The 6,181-nt window shown below is 46.6% G+C and overlaps 1 pseudogene; it reads right to left on the bottom strand.

Moving 5' to 3' along the window:
* Positions 1–2,154: 2,154 nt before the first annotated feature.
* On the bottom strand, positions 2,155–2,418 carry Dynll1-ps3 (dynein light chain LC8-type 1, pseudogene 3; annotated as a pseudogene).
* Between the last annotated feature and the right edge of the window lie 3,763 nt (positions 2,419–6,181).

The raw sequence follows: 6,181 nt of genomic DNA, 5'->3' as shown, positions 1-6,181 counted from the left end.
TCATGGCGGTTACAGCGAGCGTTAGGTAGGCAGCGAGCGTTATTACTATGCTAAGCGATCAGGAAAATAACACGAGCGAGTCAGAAAGCTATTAAAAAGCCGAGTCAGGGGGGTTGGGGATTTAGCTCAGTGGTAGAGCGCTTGCCTAGGAAGCGCATGGCCCTGGGTTCGGTCCCCAGCTCCGAAAAAAAGAACCAAAAAAAAAAAAAAAAAAAAAAAAAAAAAAGCCGAGTCAGGACTTGAGCCCAGACAGTCTAGCTCTTACAGCCCGCATCGCGAATGTCAACCACATAGGTAACGTATGAGACCCGCCTCTGAGCTAAACAGTGCTCTGTATTTCTTGGGCCTTGACGACAGGCGGGGTGGAGGAAATACGGGTTGTATTCCCGGAGCTCATGAGCCTTTAGTCCCCAAGCTGAACAATTTTTCCATTACCAGCGTTCAAATTTCACACAGTCCTCTCCCTGGTAGAGTTATGCATATAAAATCACCCGCCACAGGACTGGAGAGCTGCGCCGGGGGTGAGACACTTGTCGCTCTTTTCAGAGGACTTGTATCAAATACCCAGCATCCACATGGTAGCTTGTCTATAAGTCTGGTTTCAGGGAATTTGGTCCCCTCTTTCACTGTCCACAGGTATGGTGTGATGCATACACATTCATTCAGGCCGAGCATTTAGTCACATAAAGTAATAAAATGAATCCTTTTTTAAAAACTTGACTATAATCTTCTCGCTTGTTACTTATTACCGCAGGTCTGGCTGGGAAGGTCCACTCTGTGGGGACCTTCCAGCTCTTTCTCTACTGTCCCTCCACCCACTGACCGATGGTGGTATCCTGCTCCTTTATGGTGATGGAAAGACCTTGGAAATGTCTTCCCTTTGGGTGCAAACAGCAACGCCTCCATTCCCTTGTCAGGAAGGGCTTCTCAAAAGCCATTCCTCTCTACTCCCGTCAGTCCTCAGCTGTGCAGGAAGTCCCCTGTGGCATTTACATTCACAGAATGTAAAGAGCGTGCTAGGGCAAAGAACGTCTTGGAACATAAAAGCAAATCACTAAGATCAAGGCTAAAAAAAAAAAAAAAGGCATCTTTGGGGGTTTTGTTGTTTTTGAAGCAGGGTTGAACGCAGCCTTGGCTTAAAGTCCTGATTCTTCAGACTCCGTCTCTTGAGTACTAGGGTCATAGGTGTGTGCCACAAGGCATAGCTGAGAAGGCACCTCTGAGCCACTTCTCAATAAGATTCATCACTGTGGTGGTTTGGATGAAAATGGTTCCCATAGGCTCATGGGGAGTGGCGCTGTTAGGAGGTGGGGCCTTGTAGGAGTGGGTGTGGCCTTATAGAAGTGGGTGTGGCCTTGTTGGAGACTTTGAGGTTCCAAATGCTCAAGCCAGGCCCAGCTTCTCTTTCTTTTCCTTCTGCCACAGGTCGATCTCTAGCTCCTCCTCCAGCACCAGCCTGCGTGCTGCCATGCCCCCAGCCATGACGACACCGGACTGAACCTCTGAACTGCAAGCCCCAATGAAATGTTTTCCTTTGTAAGAATTACCATGGTCATCCACAGGACTTGGCCATGTGAAAATGTCTGTTTATTTATGTGTGAGCACGTGCGTGTATGTGTGTTGTGTGCTGTGCACACATAGCTATGGCTGTGGTGTTGTGGAGGTCAGAGGACATGTACAGGGAGTCGGTTCTTTGCTTAGGAGATCTTGAGGTGGAACTCAGGCCATTAGACCTGTGCATGTGGCCTCTACCAGGTAAGCCGTCTCCCTCCACGTCTTCTCCTCCTCCTCCAGGTCTCCAACAGATATATTTTTTTAAAGATTTATTCATTTATTATATATAAGTACACTGTAGCTGTCTTCAGACACACCAGAAGAGGGCATCGGATCTCTTTACAGATGGTTGTGAGCCACCATGTGGTTGCTGGGAATTGAACTCAGGACCTCTGGAAGAGCAGTCGGGTGCTTTTAACCACTGAGCCATCTCTCCAGCCCCTCCAACAGATTTTTTTTTTTTTTGGTTCTTTTTTTCGGAGCTGGGGACCGAACCCAGGGCCTTGCGCTTCCTAGGCAAGCGCTCTACCACTGAGCTAAATCCCCAGCCCAGCAGTCATTTTTTGATGGATCATTGGGTATTTGGCGCAGTCCATGCTTTTAACCGGATTTGAGCAGAAGAATGGCCACCTGACTTAGGGAGAAGTAGCTGAAGTGTTTGGTTTCGTGTGTCACGTAGTTATCGAAGTTCGGCCCCATGATGTAGTGCCAGGTGGCGTTGTACTTTTCGTCAAGCTCCTTCTTGATATGGGCAGAAATATCCTTTTCTGTGTTGTACTTCTCCAATACCTAAGACTCCCCCTAGAGCTGTTGCTTCTCCTTCAACATGTCTGCATTTTTGATCACCACCTTCCGGTCCCTCATGGTTACATATTATTATTGATCTGGGTTTTAGGACCCCTTCTTCACGGCCCCAATTCCTCCGTCCTGCCTCTTATCTCCACTGCTACTTTCTTAGTGAGAACAATTAAGGAATGCAATCGCCCTCTAAACCATCATTCCACTGTGGGACACCTGCCATTTTTCAAGGAGTTTTTTTTTTTTTCTTTCTGTTATTAACCTAAGTTTGAAACCTAGAAAAGAGTCTACCATATGATTCCAAGTAGACATTTGGACAGTGGACCTGCCTGACTATTTTAATAATGTGGCCTCTAGTTCTTTTTGAGACATTAAAACATCCACACTGCTGATTCAGAGTCTCACCTTCTGCTTCTGTCCCGGAGGGGAAAGCACAGAGGATCTTGAGAGAGAAGCCCTTGGCTGTCTGGTCAGGCCTGGCAGTGACTTGGAAGGCCTAGTGCTGAGGTGGGAGCTCCTCCCCTCCCTTAGCTTACTGCCTGTTGCCAAGTGGTGAAAGGCATTGTGTTCCCTCTCAATAAAGATTCAATTGTGGTTTGGGAATGAATGCCTCAAGGACAGCTATAACTTGGAGGGCCATCATCCCAAAAGGCCCGGCCTGCCCTGAGTCACATGACTTAGAAGACTAGCGGTCTAAGGTGAAGCCCTAGGGAATCCTTTGCTAATAGAAAAGTTTATTTAGTTATGTGTGCGTGGCTATGGGTGTGGGATTCCCTGTAGCTAGAGTTACAGGTGGTTATGAGCCGAGCCACTCAAGTGCTGTGATGTAACTCCAGTCTTCCCTAAGAGCAGCAAGCACTAATTCACTGAGCCATCTATCTCTCCGGCTCCAAAGGACCAAAGGAACTCCAGTTATGTGGAGACTGTCGCAGTCTCATGAATGATCAAAAATTCCATTCCAAGGGAAGGCAGCTATGAAAAAGTAAGAATGGTGTGGGTCTTGGACTGAGGGGATCTTGACGCTGCTGTTTATTGTCACATCTCTGAGCACCAGGTCTAATGAGCAAATGCTTGCCCTTGTAGAGTTGTATGAGCTCACACAATAAAGATCTGATGGGGGGGGGGGGCAAACCTTTGAGGTTCTCCGAGAGTGGCGATAGGTCAGTCTTCTGATTCAGCTACTTACTCAAGATGTCTATGAGATTTGGATGCAGGAACTGTCCTATATATAGGTAAGAGGACTTGCCTAGCGTGCCTGAGGCCCTGGGCTCAAACCCTCACAATCCCCGCAGACGTGTGACATCAGCTTTCTCCCTTTCTCTGTATATTTGCTTCCATTCATTTTTACCTTTTTTTATTGAAGAAGCTGGAAAACAGTCTGTACCCTTCAGGCTCTGTGAGGGAGCATCGAGAAAAATAAAAATTACGACTGCTTTGTTGGATTAACCTAGAGATTTCCTCTATGTTAAAGACAATTTAAAATAATAATAATAATAATATATATGTATTGTATTCACAAGCACAAGCCCTCACATAGACACACAGAATCATATACATGAATAAAACAATAGGGGGTTGGGGATTTAGCTCAGCGGTAGAGCGCTTGCCTATCGAGCACAAGGCCCTGGGTTCGGACCCCAGCTCTGAAAAAAAAAAAACAAAAAAAAAAAAAACCAAAAAAAACCCAAAAACAATAACAAACCTTTAAAAAAGATTTTATTTGTGTCTTTGGAGACCTATTTTTTTAAATATGTGTTGATGTTTTGCCTGCGTGTAAATCTATACACTCCATACATGTAGGGCCTGTGGAGGTCAGAAAAGGATGTTGGATTCCCTGGAACTGCAGTTACAGATAGTTGCTAACTGCCATGTGGGTGGCGGGAACCAAATCTGGCTCCATTGCAAGAGCAGCAAGTGGCTTAACCACTGGGCTGTCTCTCCAGCCCTTCATTCCCACTCCTTCCTTTGTTTGTCTGTTTTGTTGCTGGTTTTGTTTTTCCAGACAGGGTTTCTGCGGGTAGCCCTGGCTGTCCCGGAACTCACTCTGTTGACCAGGCTGGCCTCAGAGATCAGGCTGCCTTAGCTCCCTGAGTGCTGGGTCATATCCATGAGCACCATACATAGCATGTCTCATAGCCATCCTCTCCAAAAGAACCTTTAGAGAGAGAGAGAGAGAGAGAGAGAGAGAGACACAGTTTATTTTTATTCTAGTGCGTGGGTATTTGTCTTCATGTATGTCCCTGGGCGGTGTGCGTGCAAATGTCTGTAGAGTTCAAAAGGGGTTGTCAGAACCTCAGACAGGCATGGGCTGTCATGCGGGTGCTGGGAGTTGAACCCTGATCCTCCAGAAGAGAGGCCATTTATTTTCACCACTGAACCCCTAATTATTCTTTTAATGGTAAAAGACACATAATGTAAAATTGATCATTTTAGCCATTTTAAGTGGACCATTCTGTGCCAATATTACTATCTGTTTCTGGAACTTTCCCACTATCCCAACTTGAAACTCTGTGCTCACGAATAAACTCTCATTCTCTCCTCCCACAAGCCTGTGGTAACATCTGTTTTACTCTTTTCTATCGCTTTGTTGGTTCTAGTCACTTTACACAAGTAGAATGTCTGGGCATGGCAGCACACTCCTGTAATCTTAACACTCAGGAGATGCAGGCAAGAGAATCAAGAATTCAATGTCACTGTGTTCAGCTACAGAGAGTTCAAGGCCAGCTTGGGCTAGATGACTCCCCCCCCCTACCCCCATAGAATTATATAATATTTTTCCCTTTGGGTCTATTTCATGTCAGCAGGGTGTTTTAGATTTTGTAATAAGTGTCAGGATTCCTTTTGTTTTGTTTTCTCTTGATTTTGAGACAGGGTCTCTGCATAGCTCTGTCTGTTCTGGAATTTACTATGTAGACACCCCACCCCCACCCCCAGCCTCAAATTTATAAATATGCCTGTTTTTGCTGGGAATAAAGGTGAGCCACCATGCCCAGGTCCACTCCATTTTAGGATCAAATAGATCATCGTGTGTATCTGACACTTTATTTATCTGTGAGCACTCAGATGAAGGACTCGTGTGTGTGTGTGTGTGTGTGTGTGTGTGTGTGTGTGTGTGTGTGTGTGTAGGGGGGTACAAACCACAAGGCAGAAGTTCTGAATTCGAAAAGGTGCCTCAAACCAGCTTTGATGAAGGTTGGATTGCTCAGGGCTCATGGCTTATGGCAGGTCTGGGCAGGCTGGGGACCCAGAGAACCACCAGCTATGTCAGACAGGAGGGGGCTGGGGACCAGAGAACCACCAGAAAAGACAGGAGGCGGCTGGGGAGAATTAGGGCAAGTTGAATCACAGCTCTTTCCAGGTGCGATTTAGACAAATGGCGGTCTGTGCCAGGCGTGGGACAAAGGGGGATGTTTCTGCAGCTATGAAGTGCTCATTTTGGGGGCAGAGAAGATGGGATATTACGGGCCCTGAACTCGAAGACTGTGCAGCACAGGGAGGCTAATATTGTACTTAAAGCAGCATTCCGCCAGCTTTCAGGACTCAACTCTCCTGCTAGCTGATCCTTCCTACACATCCCTGCCAGACTAACCAACACTTCGCACTATTCAACCTTCCAGTTCAAACTCTTTGATCAGCTCCCATAGCGTAGGACCGCCACCTCTAAGCTGGGATAGGAATAGCCCCAAGGCCAGTGCCCCCAAGGGCAGGTAATTCCAAGATCTACCTGGGCTGTTTCTGCAGCATGAATTCTACTGGACCATGGCTGGCAGCAAGTGTGACTTTTAAATCAAAACAAAGCCAAAGATGACAGAGTATGGTAGTTGCATAT

This window comes from Rattus norvegicus, chromosome 11, assembly GCF_021556685.1.
Source record: "Rattus norvegicus strain SHRSP/BbbUtx chromosome 11, alternate assembly SHRSP_T2T, whole genome shotgun sequence".
Classification (NCBI taxonomy): Eukaryota; Metazoa; Chordata; class Mammalia; order Rodentia; family Muridae; genus Rattus; species Rattus norvegicus.
Note: the sequence above shows the minus strand (reverse complement) of the source record. Positions and strands in the feature narration are given on the sequence as shown.